Source organism: Terrapene carolina, unplaced genomic scaffold, assembly GCF_002925995.2.
Source record: "Terrapene carolina triunguis isolate 2854851 unplaced genomic scaffold, T_m_triunguis-2.0 Scaffold18, whole genome shotgun sequence".
NCBI classification, from domain to species: Eukaryota; Metazoa; Chordata; order Testudines; family Emydidae; genus Terrapene; species Terrapene triunguis.
In genome coordinates, this window is record NW_020664369.1 from 10,759,929 (window position 1) to 10,776,357 (window position 16,429).

A 16,429-nucleotide genomic window follows, 5' to 3' on the forward strand; every position below is an offset into this window, starting at 1 on the left:
GAATAAAGTCTGTTTAATTAGGAAGATAAATTATTCTCAGTTGTGATCAGCTAAAGATCAAGTAGAGTCATTATCAAAGCACATCAATTGCAAAACATATATTTGCGTGGCAAAATTCAGAATTATTAGGGCATGATTCTACTTCCTCTTTTTTAATAAAGTATAACAATATTACAAAGTTTTAATTATTTAACAACAGAGATATTGACATTCTTTCATTGGGGAAATAAAGACAGCTGTAGGAAATTATCAGAAATGCAGGGCTACTATACGTTGCAGATATCTCATTCAAAATGGTCACTGTTTCACACATTTGCAAATCTCATTAGAAAGAGCAATGATTTATATAGTAATAAGAAAGGGTGATAGCATACTAAATCATTACATATGAGATAGAATATGGTAATGATTCTCTGAAATATTTTAAAGTATATTATATTAAAAGGTCATATTTCCAAGCTTTTTTTCTGCAACTATGAGGTCTAGAAACTTTTTAAATGAAACTTGAGATTGTCACATAATCACATGACTCTGAAGTTCATAGACAAATATTGAGAGACTCGTTAGAGTTGACAACATGGAAGTACACCTCTACCCCGATATAACGTGACCTGATATAACATGAATTCGGATATAACACGGTAAAGCAGCGCTCCGGGGGGTGGGGGTAGGGGGCTGTGCACTCCGGTAGATCAAAGCAAGTTTGATATAACGCGATTTCACCTATAACGCGGTAAGGTTTTTTGGCTCCCGAGGACAGCGTTATATCGGGGTAGAGGTGTATCACTCACCCAGTCAGCTTAGTAAGAGCCTTATCCTGTGACCAGTTGTTTATCCATCAACTCTGAAGTCATTAAAATATAAAGACCACAGAGGAATGGTGATTTTGAATGCCAAGTTTTTTGGGTGCCCAACCTGGTGTACCTTAAAGGGACTTGATTTTCAGAAAGTACTAAGCTCCAGATTCACAAAGATACTCAGATGCCTAAAACCCAGATTTAAGTTCCTAAACTGGATACTTGGCACCTAAGTTTCAGTTTTGATTCCATTATGAAGCACAAAACTCCTGCCAAGCCCTATAGGTGACTACACTCACTGGGCACCTACATTTTCAGGGTAGGTGCTTATGTTTCTGTCTCTGGACATGTGCACTGCTACCTTCCTCTAGACAGCCAGATGTCTATTTCCTGCCTCAGCCTCAGAGTGATTCACACACCAGGGGAAGATAGGCGGCTGCCTAAGTCATGTGTGGGGACCAATATGGTAGGCATGCTCTGAGGCTGCCTATCCATTCATAATCTGGCTATAGGGGGAGGTGGTGGTACTGCTTCTAATTTTGAGGCCAGTGATTACAGTACTCACATGAGATGTGGGAGACCCAGGTTCAATTCCACCCTCTCTGCCGGAGGGGGAGAAAGGATTTGACGGTGAATGCTCTAACCACTGTACTATGGGATATTCTGATGTATGGCTCCTTCAATCTCTCCTGTTGAAACTGTTCCACTGTGGATGAATACTTAAATAGTCATTCAGCCAGAGAAGGAGAATGACTCTGTAACCCAGTGGTCAGGGTACTCACCTGGGACACCCCAGTTCTCTGTACCACTTTCATTTGTTTTGCAGAGTGCAACAACTTCAACAGGAGAGACTGAGGGAGTATCAGAATATTTTATCAGAATATCTCATAGTCCAGTAGTTACAGCACTCACCTGAGATGAGGGAGGCCCCCTCTTCAAATCCTTTCTCCCCTTCTGGCAGAGAGAGGGGAATTGAATCTGGGTCTCCCACATATCATGTGAGTACTGTAATCAATGGGCTCAAAGTTATAAAATAGACAGAGCAACAGCACCACCACCTCTTCCTCCTTCTGGCATTGCCACTTTGTGTGTAATGAGGCAGGTGCCTAACTTATTAGTCCAAGAAATGCCTTAGGCACCTATACCAACTGATTTCAGACAGCTGGCTCCTGTCCATGGCTTGGTAAGCACAGTTAGGTACTTCCCTGCAGCCCACATTTAGACACCAATCTCTGTGAGAGGGGCAGGGTTTAGCACATACCCTTTTCACTGGCTGCTTCTACTCACTAGCTTCAGCAGTTCCCTACCTCCCATGATGGCTTTTGTAAATTGCATTTGAAGGTAGCTGTCTCTCCCTGTTCATGGTATAGGGAACTGTGACAGGGTGCCCACCCCACAAAAGGCCTGGAGGGGTTGAAGTGGCTAGGCGGGCCAATTAGCTGCCCAGGCTGCACCTGAAGAAGGAGCCAGGGAGCCAGCCGTGAATTGGAAATGGGCTCAGCAGGGAGGAGGAGGTGTTTTTTTTTTTTTAATGGATTTGCCAGTTGCCAGAAAAATAATGTAATCTACTGGGGTTTTTTTTATGTAGGTCTAAAGATTTGCATTATTATCATAATACACTGGGATCTCTAATGTTAAAAGTTTCTGTGTCCAGTTCAAGTTGCTGCAGTGTTCCTACTTCTGCAGTTTAAGCAATAACAGATAAAAATTGTTGAAAATACAGCAGTTGTCTGCCACCAACAAGCAAGCGCACCATGTACAGGCAAGTCTCATCTTACGCTGGGGTTACATTCCGCTGTCAGCGCATAAAGCGAAAATCGCGTATAGTCAAAATTACATTGAGTGTAATGGCGGGCAGAATCGCCCGCACTACAGGTACAGTATTTAAATTATTTTTCTCTTTTTGTTTTTTTTGCCGACCACGCAAAGCTGAATTCATGCATGTTAAATGCACGTAAGATGAGACTCGCCTGTATGTGTGTGTGGGGGGGGGAAGGGTTTGAGTCGTGTGAGAGTGAGAAGACATGCAAGGCATATTAAATAATGGAAGATCAGGGTGATGGTGGAACTGATCCTATACACTCCCGGAAAAAAGAGCTCACATCAGAAATTGCACATTCAATGACAAGTGACTAAATGAAACAGACTACAAAGGCTGGCTGATAAAACAAATGCCTATTTGTCATCAATGATTTTATCAATCTTACCTATATGTGTTATCTCTCTAGATACTGTAAGTGGCTATTTAAGGGGTGTGGGCTGTAGAGTTGCCTTGTCGTTGGGATTGAGGTGGGCTTGCCTTGTTGTGTGTTGGAAAAACAACAAGGAGTCCGGTGGCACCTTAAAGACTAACAGATTTATTTAGGCATAAGCTTTCGTGGGTAAAAAAACAGTTCTTCAGTTGTGTGTTGGGATATTGTTTGTTTTGCATTTCAAAGGTGGTAACCCTAGTAACTTGTTTAAAGCCCAGAAGCTGTGATCAGTGAGAGGTTGCAAGGAAGTAGTCTACAGTCCCTGGGAGGAGGGAGCTTGGTCTGGCAAACCCAGACAGGGGAGGAAGCCAGATAAGTAGGTAGAAGCCCAGGGAAACAGCAGCAAGTGGTAGGACCGTACAGACCTTGTCTATTTGTCATAGGGTCCCTGGACTGGAACCCAGTGTAGCCAGAGGGCCTGGGTTCTCCTAACAGCCACAGGGAAGTAGTACAGGGCATTGGAGATAGCAACCGGACAACTGGTCTGGAAGGACTTTGATTTCCCTGGAAAGGGAGGACATTAGTGACCTGGCTGCAGGCCAAGCCACGAACAGGAAGCTGCAGCTCTGGGAATGAGAGGGACTGCAGTGTGAAAGAGATAATGGGAAGAGACACTGCCAGAGGAGGGCAATGCTTGGCAAGAGCTAATCCCCAGAGCGGCCAGAAGGAGGTATCCCTTGTGTTGAGTAGACCCTGTGACAGGAGCCTAACACAGCTTTGTGGATCACTGTTGTTCCTGTGATTTTTTTATGAGACTAAAAGTTAGGTGCTGTGACACTCAGCATTTCAATTCTAAGTCTCTTTGTGGACCCCACCCTTAGTGGAAATCAAGTCTCTTTAAGGTGTCTCAAGTTGGACATGTCACAGGGGGAGTGCAGGCTATCCTACTTTTGTGCCTGCACCCTGTGTTTAGGCTGATATAATAAAGAGCCTTCCACGCCTTCTTTTGCTGGATCACCCAAGTGTCTTTATTTACAGTGTTCGTGCAGTTCCCCGGTCTCCCAACAGCTAGCGCCCTACAGACCCTCCCCAAGGTCTCCTGTCTTTGAGGCTTCCCTCTTTGATAAGAAGACAGTGATACTACTCTCCTGTCTCCTGCCAGTCTAACCTCCTCACTGAGGTTTGTTCAGGGTTTTTATAGCCCTCCCGTGGCTCAGCCCAGCTGTCAGCACTCAGCTCAGCATGTTCCTCTGAGCCAGCCCTGATTAGGGCTTGCAGCTGGGCTCCCTGCTGAATACCTGTGTCTCTCCTCTGGCCTCCTGGCCAGTGAGCAGACTGCAGCCAGCATTTTGGCAGGGCTTTAAAGGGGGGTTTACCCCTGCCCTGTCACAGGGCACCTAAAAAGCATTAGTCACTTTTGAAGAGTTGGCCTAGTGTATTTCCTTCCTTCCTTCCTTTCTTTCTTCCTGCCTTCCTTCTCCCATGTATTTGTCCCCCTTTAATATGAGGACTCTATTAAATATTCATAATACTTAATTTAAAATATAACTTGGTGCCAGTATGTACAGTTGAACTAACCTGGTTTACTCCCCGCCCCTTAGGTTATACTTGATAATTGGTGTTTTAGGGCACAGTGCTGCATGATGCCCTTGCATAAAGTATGTTTGTGTGGGAGGGTGACAGACCAAAAAAATCCCAAGGAAACATTTCAATCAAGCCAGGTCCTCAGGGGCACATATTAAGAACAGTCTTTTCAAAGCTGCTGTTTCCAGATTATGATAGCTCCACTTCACTTGTTTTTAGATCAATTTAAGCATTGATGACTGCCAGAATCAAAATGCTCAACACCTCACAGGTTTAGGCTCTAACTGAGCTGACTGGATGAGTCCTATCTCAGTGCCAACTCTCATACATCTCACAATATCTGGCATTTTTCTTAAAGCCCCAGCTTCTGGAGTCATGTGATTTTTGTCAGAATCTCAGCATCTTTAAAAAAAAAGAGTTTCAAGACCTCATAGTTGCAGAGAAAAGCTTGAAAATGTGATCTTTAAAGGCTCAAAAGCCAGAAAGCAAATAAAAAGAACCCAAAATGTATTTAAGTGTCAGGATTTTTAGGCCATCACTCATGATTGTTGAACACTTGAGGTTGGCAGTAAGGCTGGATTCTTTTGACTTTAAGATTCCCCCCCTCCCCCCCGGATCAGGAATTATTATTCAGAAGTAACATTTTCAAAAGTGTATGTCATTTACTGCTTTTGAAAAATTCATCTTATTATAATAATAAAACATATATTGTAGGAATTATTTTGGGGAAGTTCTTATACAAGAAGTCAGACTAGATATTCACAATGGTCCCTTCTGGCATTAGAGTCTATGAATCCTAGGTGTTTTTGCTGCAGCAGTCTTTTTTATGCTTTGTCAAGAGGCAGACATGTTAGCTTCTCTGTTATACTGGGACATTAGTGACTGTGTTGTTTTGTTTCAGGTCTAACAGATTATTTTTATTTTATCTTTCCAGGAATTATGTCTAACATTGTCAACGAATATACAAGTTGATCAGGAGGTCATGCAAAACTACAAATTGTAACTGTATTAATCTTGTGTTTAAATGAAAGTATAGTACTTAGTGATGGCAGCAACATAATGAGTTCCTAAGGAGGATTAGGATGTATTGCATGTACCTCAATGGCAATACCTCTGGAATACTAAGGAGCAGTATTGATGAGATCCAAAAGCCATCCCATATAGCCCTCTTTAGTCAGAAAGTGGTGGTTGACATGTTGGAATGAAAGGAAGAAAGTTTAACACTGGAGATGTCCTCAGGGTTGTGATGTGGCTACATCAGCTACTTGTGGACGTAATCTAAAATGGAAAAAGACTGAATGCCCAGACTTTGTTTCCTCTTCCTAATCATAGAATCATAGAAGATTTTGGTTGGAAGAGACCTCAGGAGATCATCTAGTCCAATAGCCGATCCTCTTTCACCACTATCTCACCAACTTGAAATCAAAATTTGTTACTGTGGATTTAGAAGAAGAGTTTTGTGTTCTCCATTCAGTTCCAAGTGGAAAGGGTATCCACATAAGAAAACAATCATCTCAACTGGTACTAAAAGCCAACTTTGTTAGGTATCTTAATAAAAAGGTCAAGTTTGTAGGGTGAATTCCACCCATGTATTCAGGGCTAGTGCACAGCCCCACAACAAGTAGGAGTGAAGGCCTTCTTGTACCTCTTGTTAAATGTTTTTTGGAGTGGGGGGGGTGAGGTGGAGGAGCAGAGGAAGACACTGGTGAGGTAACTATGCAGAGGTTACTCTATATTCCCTAGGTCCTAGACAGGGTTACTATGCCAGCATATAGACTGGAATAGGAAGTGGGATTGCACTTCAGTTGTGAGTTTGGATTTCAACTCCTCAAACGTTCATTGTCATAAAGCTAAATTAATGGGTATTTATGCCAATGGAGTGACTTAACACCTATATTTGCAGCCCAATGACCTATCTTTTGTGGCCTGGATCAGAGTGAATGACACTTATGCTGATATTTTTGCACCTGCGGTTTGGCTGCCACCCAAATCTGAGTAGTTCCACAGTTTCTTCCTACCTGACGGTAGCCAAAAATCTGGGAGTCAGAAGGACAGTTCTTCAATGATTACTCAGTTTTACCTCAGCAAATTATGAAGCATATGCAAAAATGTAGATGCGAGGGGGCTTGCAATGACACCAGCTTTGTGGCACTTGTTTTGGATAGAGGACTTTTATCTTCATACCTGCCAATCCAGTACTTATCACAAGTACTTAAATTTCTACACCGGGATATACAGAAAATTAACAGAAAACAATTTTGCCATAAATTTGTGCATTTGTTTATTAGATTTTTTTTTACTCACTCTGCAAACCAGGTGTCTCTACAGAAACATGCAAAAGCTATGGTCTCAGGTTTCCCTGCAAAGGAGCTTTCAGGCTCACTTCTGCACTGCTCTTCTTCCAGGGAAGTTCAAAAATCTTTATGCTCTCTGCAGTTATTCAAGGAAGATCTGCTACCACAGTTGCTCTGTATAAAAGAACTTCCATTTGCAATTATTGTGCAGTTAAAATTTCAGTCCATTGGGAGGATTTTATTGCAGTAGAACTGTAGATCCACAGCTCTGATTATAATTACACCTTAGCTCTGATTCTGAGGGGATAGTTAGCTTCAGAAGGTTAATATTGTGTAGGTTACTTGCCACCTAATGACAAGAAAAGCTTAGCAGTCTTTTGTTCAACCTTATTTAACATTTCTGAGCGTAAGGTTTCACTCAGAAATCTGCAAAATAAGCAGTGGCAGCCAATTACTCAAGTTAAGTGGGGAGTGAGGATGCATCATTTACTCTTTGGCCTTCATTAGGTTTGGTCCTTATGTCTCTGGAAAATGGTAGAAAAATTGTAGCCTGCCAAAGGATAAAGAGGGGGAGGGGAAAGTCAAGATACATCTAGTCATTGTAAGGCCAAAATGAGAATGAAGATTCATGTGGGGGAGATTTTCAATGGCACAAAGGAAAATCAGGTGTCCAACTCCTATTAGCTTTCAATGGGAGATGACATCCTCATTGTCCTTTGTGCCTTCCCTTTTATCCCACCAAGCCAAAAGGTACCATAGACTAAAGGAATGATCATAGAATTGCAATGAAAAAATCCTGTAATCAAGCTGTACAAACTGCCTTGTTGTCAGGTGTTGGGCAAATAAAGCCAAAACAAGGTTCCACTAACCTTACAAGATGCATGTGACCAGGTTATTGAAAAAAACCAAAACACCATATGCTATTGCACTGTATTATTTAAAAAAAAACCCATCAGCTTGATCCTCAGCTGAAATAAGTCTACAGAAATGTACACCAACTGAGAATGTGGCCAAATATGTGATTGTGTAATGAAGGACTATGTAGACTGATCCTGCACCAGGACCCATTAGCTCAGCCCCTTACATCTTTACAGATTCCTCCCACAGAGGTAGGGTACAGAGGCTACACATGAAGATCCCACTTCAGGACTGGAGCTTATATCAACATACTGTAGCTATGCCAGAGGCAGAATGAAGATTGAATATGAAACCATCAGAGGGACAGCATCTGACTATGCAGTTTAACCTTGCAACCTTAACATTCTCTTAATGTGTTGTTGTTGTTTTTTAATGGAAGTTGCTCATAAAAAAGTTGCACAGTTCTAAAATTGTAGGGAAAAAAAAACATGGCATGCCATTATATTGAATGAGAAGTAGTGTGCAATCCTGAAACTAAATATTATATTGCAATGCATGTATATAAAGGACAGAGTTAAGAGTGTACATGCCGTCTTGCCTTTTGGCATTTCATGACTTTTGTATACTTCACAATGCAACTTGAAAAATCTCGTAATATAGCTGCCTATTTGATTTTTTGGTATGTAAAAGGAACTGCATTCACAAAAGAATTAAGGTTAAATTAAACCTAAATCCAGAATCAGACTCCACTGGGATTCACAAAACCCCACTCAGCTGCCCCTGAAAACTGTAGGTGCCTAAATTTTCACTGTAAGTTTCCTAGGTGCCTATGTTTCTGCTTCCAATCATGCTCATTGCATCCTCGTGCCAGGCACCTGAGTGCCTAAACTTCAGATCGGTGCAGGAACCAGGGAAAGACAGGCATTTGCCTTTCTGACTCACCTGCAGGGCCCAATCCGGGAAGAGTGCTCAGAGCTCACCTACTGGACTGGGCACCTATAGGTGAGGTTATACAAAACACAGGATGAGGAGAGGAACTTCCCTCATAACTACGGTGACCAGATGTCATGTGGGTGGGTGGGGGAGCAAGAGAAAGCAAAAGAGAGTAAGTGTGCACAAGAATGAGAATGATTCGGTAGCTCGGTGGTTAGAGCACTCATCTGAGAGGTGGGAGACCCAGGATCTAGTTCCCCTGCTCTAATTATCGTGCCACAGTGCAGTAGCTTGAACAGGAGAGATGAAGGGTCACCTAAATCAGAATATCTCATAGCCCACTGGTTGGGCACTTGCCTAAGATGGCAAATCCTGTCTCCCCTTCAGGCAGAGTGAGGACTTAAACCAGCAGTCTCCCAGATCCCAGGTGAGTACCCTAGCCACTGAGATAAAAGTTGAGGGAAATTGTCCTCCTTCATTCCCTCTCCCAACCCAGCTTCTTGCTAAAACAATAGATGCCTCACACAGAGAGAGGGGTTACAGTCGAGAATCCCACAGCACCCTCATGCGTGCTGATCACATTGATCTTTTAGGTTATTGCAATTTTCTCCTCAGTGCACTGAGGTCAGGGACTGGTTATGGCCTGCTGTCTGCCAATTGTCTAGGAAGCAACATGTCCCCTTGGAGTCATGCTCAGAGAGCAAGCACTGAGCCCCCGATAAGTACAATTATCCCTGGCCCTAACACAGAGCACTCAACTGGAGAGGGAGAGGTTTCTTCCACTCTCTGTGCACCAGTATAAAGCCAGTTAACCTGGCTCTGTTGTTGAGGAAGGAAGATTGAGAAGTGCTCAAATACTATAATAATGGGGGCCTGTCACTGGCTTGCCTGAGCCAGTGGGTGTCTCACACAGTGAGCTCACCTAGTTATCAATAGTCCAACCAAGGTCTAACTTGGGTTGGCCTGCTTGGACCTCACACTCATAGAGAGTAAATCAAAATGTATCTCAATGCTGATGTCTAGTGTGATTAACTTTGAGTTCTGGCAGCCCTGGAAAGAGTATCATCCTGATAACTTAGAACAGTATATTTAAAAAAGAGGAACTTTTGTTGCTGACTTATTATGGTGAGAGCTGATTGAAACAAATAACAATAATTTTCAGTGTGGCTATGCAGCAGTCCAGTGTTGTATGCTGGAAGCATCTCTCCTTTCTTGGGGTGAGGGAAAGGATGACCATGTCTCCATTCTCTTGGGCTATACTGTCATTAGGGTCTCCTCCTGTGATGGGCCAAGTACTGTCAGCAATCTTTAACTTCAGTGGGAGTGAAGGGTACTCAGAATGTCAGAGGACCAGGCCCTGTATCTCCTACTCTTCTTTGCCCATCTTCTCTTTTAGGGATAGCTTTTCCCTTACAGGCCTCCCTGGAAACCAAAACAATTAGGGCTGCACCTATATTTTCAGTCAGTGGTCCAGCAAGGACACCCACTCTCAGGCTCACAGATCCCCAGCCATTGACTTTCTGGGTGGAAATCTGTATCTTGCTCCCCTCTCACTGGAGTATTTCCAGGCTGCACAGTTCCCTGCCTTCACTATGTTATTCCCAGCACAGACAGGTTGCCCATGGTACTGCACAGAAATTCCTGTGCAAATGTGGCAGGGTGTACTAGACTCTTTGAGGCCCTCTGGAAGGCCTTGCAGTTCTGCCACACCCCATCCCAGAAAGGAGCAGAAAATAAGTCCTCGAAGTAGCCTAGACTGGTTGTGGGGAAGCAGCCAATGAGGGAGGCCACAGGGAGAAGCGAATCAGGGCCCAGCAGGCTCACATAAAAAGGAACTGCAGGGTCAGAGTCACTGAGTTCTTTGCTGGAGCTAGAGAAGTGTGGATGGTGTGCCTTGCTGGCTGAAGGAATTACAGGATCTCTGGCAGAGCAATGCTGGAAGAGACTGGGAGGGGTGAGAAGGACCTCTGGGCTGGCTGCTGGGATTCAACCAGGACAAGGCCCTGGGGTAAGGGTGAAGAATGTGCTGAGGCCATGGGGAAGTGGCTGAGGGAAACATAGCAGTGATGCAGTTTAGTTAAATAGATGCAGCAAATGGCTTCTATTTACAAGGTCCCTGGAGTAGTCAGTAGGCTTGAGTCCCTCCCAGCCTTCTCCCCATTAGCCACTGGGGAAGTGGCCTGGACCTTGATGCACCCCAGAAGGGAAACTGAACTCTTTTAGTAGCCCAGCGGGAGAGCTGGGGCCTGAAAGGCCCAGAAAGAATGAGGACCTTGCCTCTGGGGGGAAGCCCTGGAGTACAGCTAAATACTAGGGTAGAGGCCATTGACAGACCACATGACTAAGAACCTAAGCCCAAGGACAGCTACAGGGAGAGAAAGTGGAGGCACACGTGCTCTGCCAAGGGGATGCTCACAAGAGGTGAGAGCCAATCCGTTACAGCAAGTCTACTTTATTCTTAAGGTAAAAAGCATTACAGATAAAACATATTAGAATAATAAAATAACCTGTACATCTAATAAGCTTACTGGATATCACACCAACTCTAATATGGGCTCTGGCAGGAGCAGGCCCACAGGGTTTCCTTTGTGGTCACAAGTTCATCACTGCCTCAGCTCATAACTAGCACACAGTCTTATGGGACCAGTCTTTCCAACCCTTCCCAGAGGAGTGGAGCCCTCTGGGGAGCAAGGGTCCTGTTTGTTTTCTGGATCAGAAAGAAAGCACTGAGCCAGTTTAAAATCAGGCTATTTATCCAAAAACCTTTTCTTTATCTGGTTGTCTCTCAGGAATCCAGTATACACACACCTTTCCAGTGGGGTGGCTTCTCTGGATATGTCACAGCCTGAGTGAATGTGTCTAATCACCCCAGGTTGGTCTCCTATTTACAATTTCCATGGAAATACATACAATTCCACAATAACATATATACAATTACATTGTTAATGCACTGTACCCCAAAGGTATTAACCTAATTCAATAATGGTCATTCAGGAAATTGTCAGTCTGTCACCCTCACAAATCTTGAAGTGAGTGGGAACTACAGCTGGCCAGGATCTCATCTAGCCAGGCCCTAATTACTAAACAGATTTTAAGCAGGGATGAAAGTAATTTACAGGATTTACCGGTACTGCCGGAGTCCGGAGGGGGGCGTGGCCTCATCCGGAAGAGGCGAGGCCTCTCAAGATTTAAAGGCCCTGGGGCACCGGCTGTGGCTGGGAGCCCCAGGGCCTTTAAATCAACCCGGGTCTCCCAGCTGCAGAGGTGGCTGGGAGCCCCCGGGGCTCAGGGGCAAATTAAAGTGCCCGGCAGCCGGGCTCGGGCGTGGATTTAAAGAGCCCGGAGCTCCCGCAGCTGCGGGGAGCCCCGAGCCTTGCTGGGCTGGGGCCGGGATTTAAAGGGCCTGGAGCTCCCGCTGCTGCGGGGAGCCCCGAGCCCTTTAAATCCCGGCCCCAGCCCAGCCACTGGAGCTGCAGGCGGGATTCAAAGGGCTCTGGGCTCTCCGCTGTGGCGGGGAGCTCTGAGCCCTTTAAATCCCGGCCCCAGCCCGGCCGCCAGAGCTGCGGCGGGGAGCCCAGAGCCCTTTAAATCCCCGCTGTGGAAGCCGGTGCGGTCCAGCACGGTGTACTGGCTCTTGCCGGTACGCCGTACCGGATCGGAGTGGCTTACTTTCACCTCTGATTTTAAGAAGATGTTACAAATAATGGAGAGTGGGAAGGAATTGTAAAAGGCTATTTTAAAAATTATGTCACTGATCTTTATAAAGCACAAACCCATCAATCAATCAGCCTCCTCCAACAGTTCAATACTGCCATCCTCCAATTGTGTAAGTCAGTGTGGCACCATTGAGTCAATGGATTTACACTAGCTGAGGACCAAGCCTTTGAGTCCATGTGTGACCAAAGTCCCAGGGGAGCCATCTGAGTTCACTCAATTAGGGTGAACTACAAACGATGGGGTAGACAATCCCCAAAGCTGGTGGATATGCCAATACTTAGATTTACCAAACCAGCACAAAACAGCTTCTATAATACCTCACTGATTACCCAGAAGTCAACAACACAGTTCCCTTAAAGTAACACAGCCTCAGGCCTCCACCTAGACAGCCAAGTCAAATATGATGAGGATCACTGAAAATCTTATTCATCATATAAAAAAGTTCTACCAATCCCAACGGATCATACACATAACCTCCCAGGTTAATGAATATTCCAGATCTTACCCAAATACATGCTTACAGCCAATTCTTATTAACTAAAATAAAATTTATTTAAAAAGAAAAGAGACAGAACTGGTTTAAAAGATCAGCATAGATACAGACTTGAGTACAATATTGAGATTCAGATTCATGGCAGAGATGGTGAGCTTTGTAGACGCAAAGAGTTCTTTCAGAAATAGACCATAGGTTATAGTCCAATATTTGTATTCAGGGCGGTCCAGTCAGAACTGGGATCTCAGTCCTTGTGGCTTAGGCTTCCCCTGCATGAGGCCTCAAGTACATCTGAGATAAACAGGATCAGGACCCAGGCCATTTTTGATACAATTTCAAGCCTTCTTTTGACAGCTTGGAGTCCCTTGGCAAACAATAGGCACTCATGGGGACTTTGAAGTGGACCCATTTCCTAAGCATCATTGGTAATTATTCACAGAGAATAACATAAGACAATTGCCTGTTTTTCCACCATTCACAGATGATTTGCTATACATTTCAAAGATGGATGAATATAGCAGTATCCTATGTTTACAGTTCATTTCATTGTTAAGATGTCCTTTTGATTTCTGAATTAACGGAATACAGCAGGGTCTGTTTGATAACATTGTTGACCTCTACCAATGTTTTTAAGGGTTGAATTTGAGTCATTTAGCCTGCAGGATGCTTAACCCTTTCTTTTCATGAGTCACACAATGACTTTGTTAGTGTTCCAAAGCCTCCTCTAATGACACCTCAATCTGGGACATTTACTTCAGGTTTGTCACTTGAAAGGAATGGCTGAAGTGTGGGATTCTCCTTTATATCATCTGCATGAAGCCTGATGCAAAGAATTCATTTAGTTTCTCCCCAATGGCCTAATCTTCCTTGAGTGCTCCTTTATACCTTGATCATCCAGTGTAGTCATTTACACCTGAGAAAAGAAAAGGTGAAGTGGATGTAAAAGGCAACTTTTCTGATTTGGTGGGGCCCCCTACCCACCCACTTTGCCTAGGTAAAATGATTACTCAGTGTGCAAGACAGAGTTCACAATCCCCCACCCACATTTAGCTCAGCAGAATACTAAAAAATTCAATACACTGATCAGCCGTTTTCTCAAGGAGTATGCATTGTTTAAAATGTCCATTAACATCAGCAGTAGATGAACCCCCACACTACCTTTCAACTGAAAACAGGAGCAATTTTAATCAACAATTCCCTTGGAGGGAAGAAGGTGGGAAATTAAGTTCATGAGCATATAAAAAATTGCAATGAGTCCTTCAATGTTTTTCCTATTCATTAGTATGTGAATAGGCTGAAGCAGTTGGGGAATTTTCCCTTTATTTTTTAATTATTTATATTCCCTTTACATTCATTAGGTCACCATCCTGAAAGTGACTTCTAGGAATGTACTGGTACACAGGCAATATTAATCAAATGAGGTGCAACATTTGATGTTGCTTTAAATATCCAGCCTCAGAAGTGGGTAAAAGTTTGGAGCATCCTGTTTACAAATTAAATTTAAAAATAAGATATTTCTAAGTTTTAAGATGTTGAAGTAGTTTGTAAAAACAAGATAAGAGTTTTTGACAAGGGCATCCAAAGGCATTGCTGGTTCCCTTAGAGCTATCAGCTAAGCTCACAAACTGTTGTTCCGATATAAAGATTAGCATGTTTCTTTGTTTTCCCCAGAAGAATATATGTTCTTAAACATCCTTATAGATCTTTCCAGAAAAGATGGTAAGCAGCCAGTCCCCCATCTCACTTGGTTAGATATCTGCCAACAAGAAGTTATCTGGTTCCTTAAGTTATAGGCAGAATATGATCAGTGGACATAAAATGCATTAGTGCTAAGGAGTTGTTCCAAAAGCATCACTGCAAAGGAATTAAACTGTAGTTTACAATGATGGTAGAATAAAAATGTATTAACAAGGCTGGCAGCCTGATGTTACCCACTATTAAGTAAGCCAGTTTCACTAGTTATTGGATTTCTAGAAAATTGAGTAGACTCAGTCTTCCCATGACAGCTCATCAATGTTGAGTGCAGGGGACTGGACTAGATGACCTTCCATTCCTGCACTTCTGTATGAAGTGCAGGACAGCTGACATCTTGATAATGGCTCCATCAAGTGCAGTAGTGCTTCACTGCATTTCCTCCTCCACCCCCTTACTGACTTGTTAACAAAGAAATTGGCTCTTCAACTTGGCTCATAGCAGTACTTGGCATATGAGGTGAACAGTAAGCTCTGCCAGCAACCCCCTGAAGATGACTGGTAAGAGAGGAACAATACATAATCATTAAAGAGGCCAGCTGTGGTGATGTGGATGGGATTAACTAAGGAAAAGATTAAGAAAACTGAATTTGACATGGAGTGGAAGGGAAGAAACACTGAAGAACACTGGCACAACTTAAAAATGGCATTCGTTGCAAGTAGACTTGTGCATGAAACCTAGAAAAACAAGTCATATGACCAAAACTGAGAGTGGAATAGCTTTTGTTAGCTATTGTTGCTGCTCAGTTCAAGAACAGATTAACTTCAATAAACCTCTTGCCTGGTAATTGATAAAACAGCTAAATGTGTGCTTGTAAAAAAACCAACAACAACAACTGGCCAATACATTTCTAGGGAGTGATTTTTAGTGCTGGACTTTATATTTGCACCCATAAATAATAGGAAGGCTCATTAATATGTGACCCAAGGAAGTACATATTCAAATTGGCATATTTGTATAATGTTTCCATACTGCTTTATTGATAAATGCATTGCATGCTGCTATATCCTCTAAACATTGTTCTGTTCTCTTCCACCCCATGGCCAGATATCATGCACAGAGGGCTCAGTTGCACAGGGTTGTGGATGCAAGTTGCCAGGGAGTAATACTGAGCCTCTTCTGGAGCAGATGAGCTTGGTACTTTCTTAGCTGAGGTAAGAGGAGGGAGGTGAGCCAGCAAGAGAGCTGTGCCTGGCATATGACTTGAGGACTTGAGCAGCTGGCTGTGAGAAATCTTGTTTGCTTAGAATCCACAGCCACGCCATATTTCCCTGATTAAACAGGGAGCTGCTTAGTGCAGCTCTCAAGCACACTGTAGTAGCTACTACCATGGCTGCTGTTAGGAGTAGCTGAAAGTGGCTGTTTCCATATTATTTTCATTCACTGGCTCACACTAAATCCCCATACCCCACTCATGCTCTATCACTCATGTCCCTCCATGGTCATGTGCTCAGCTTAGTGGTGAGAACAGACTTTTTTTTATTCCTAAGCACTGTGAGCATTTCTCTGCATCATGTGCAGGTTCAGAGACTAGGACACTTCAGAATTGCTCAATGTGGGGAGACATCACTTCCTTTGTGTTTGTGATTTTGTGCATCCCCCCTATAATCTATTCCTATTTCCCTCTCATGTACCACTGAGTCCTACCTCTCCTCATACACACCTCTTCCCTATACACACTACACATTCCTGGCTGGCAGGGCCGGCTCTGGCTTTTTCGCCACCCCAGGCGGGGGGAGGGGGGGGGGCGGCCGGAGCCCCGGGGGGAGGGCAGCGAGCCCCGGTGGGGGCTCGGCTCTCCCCCCCCCC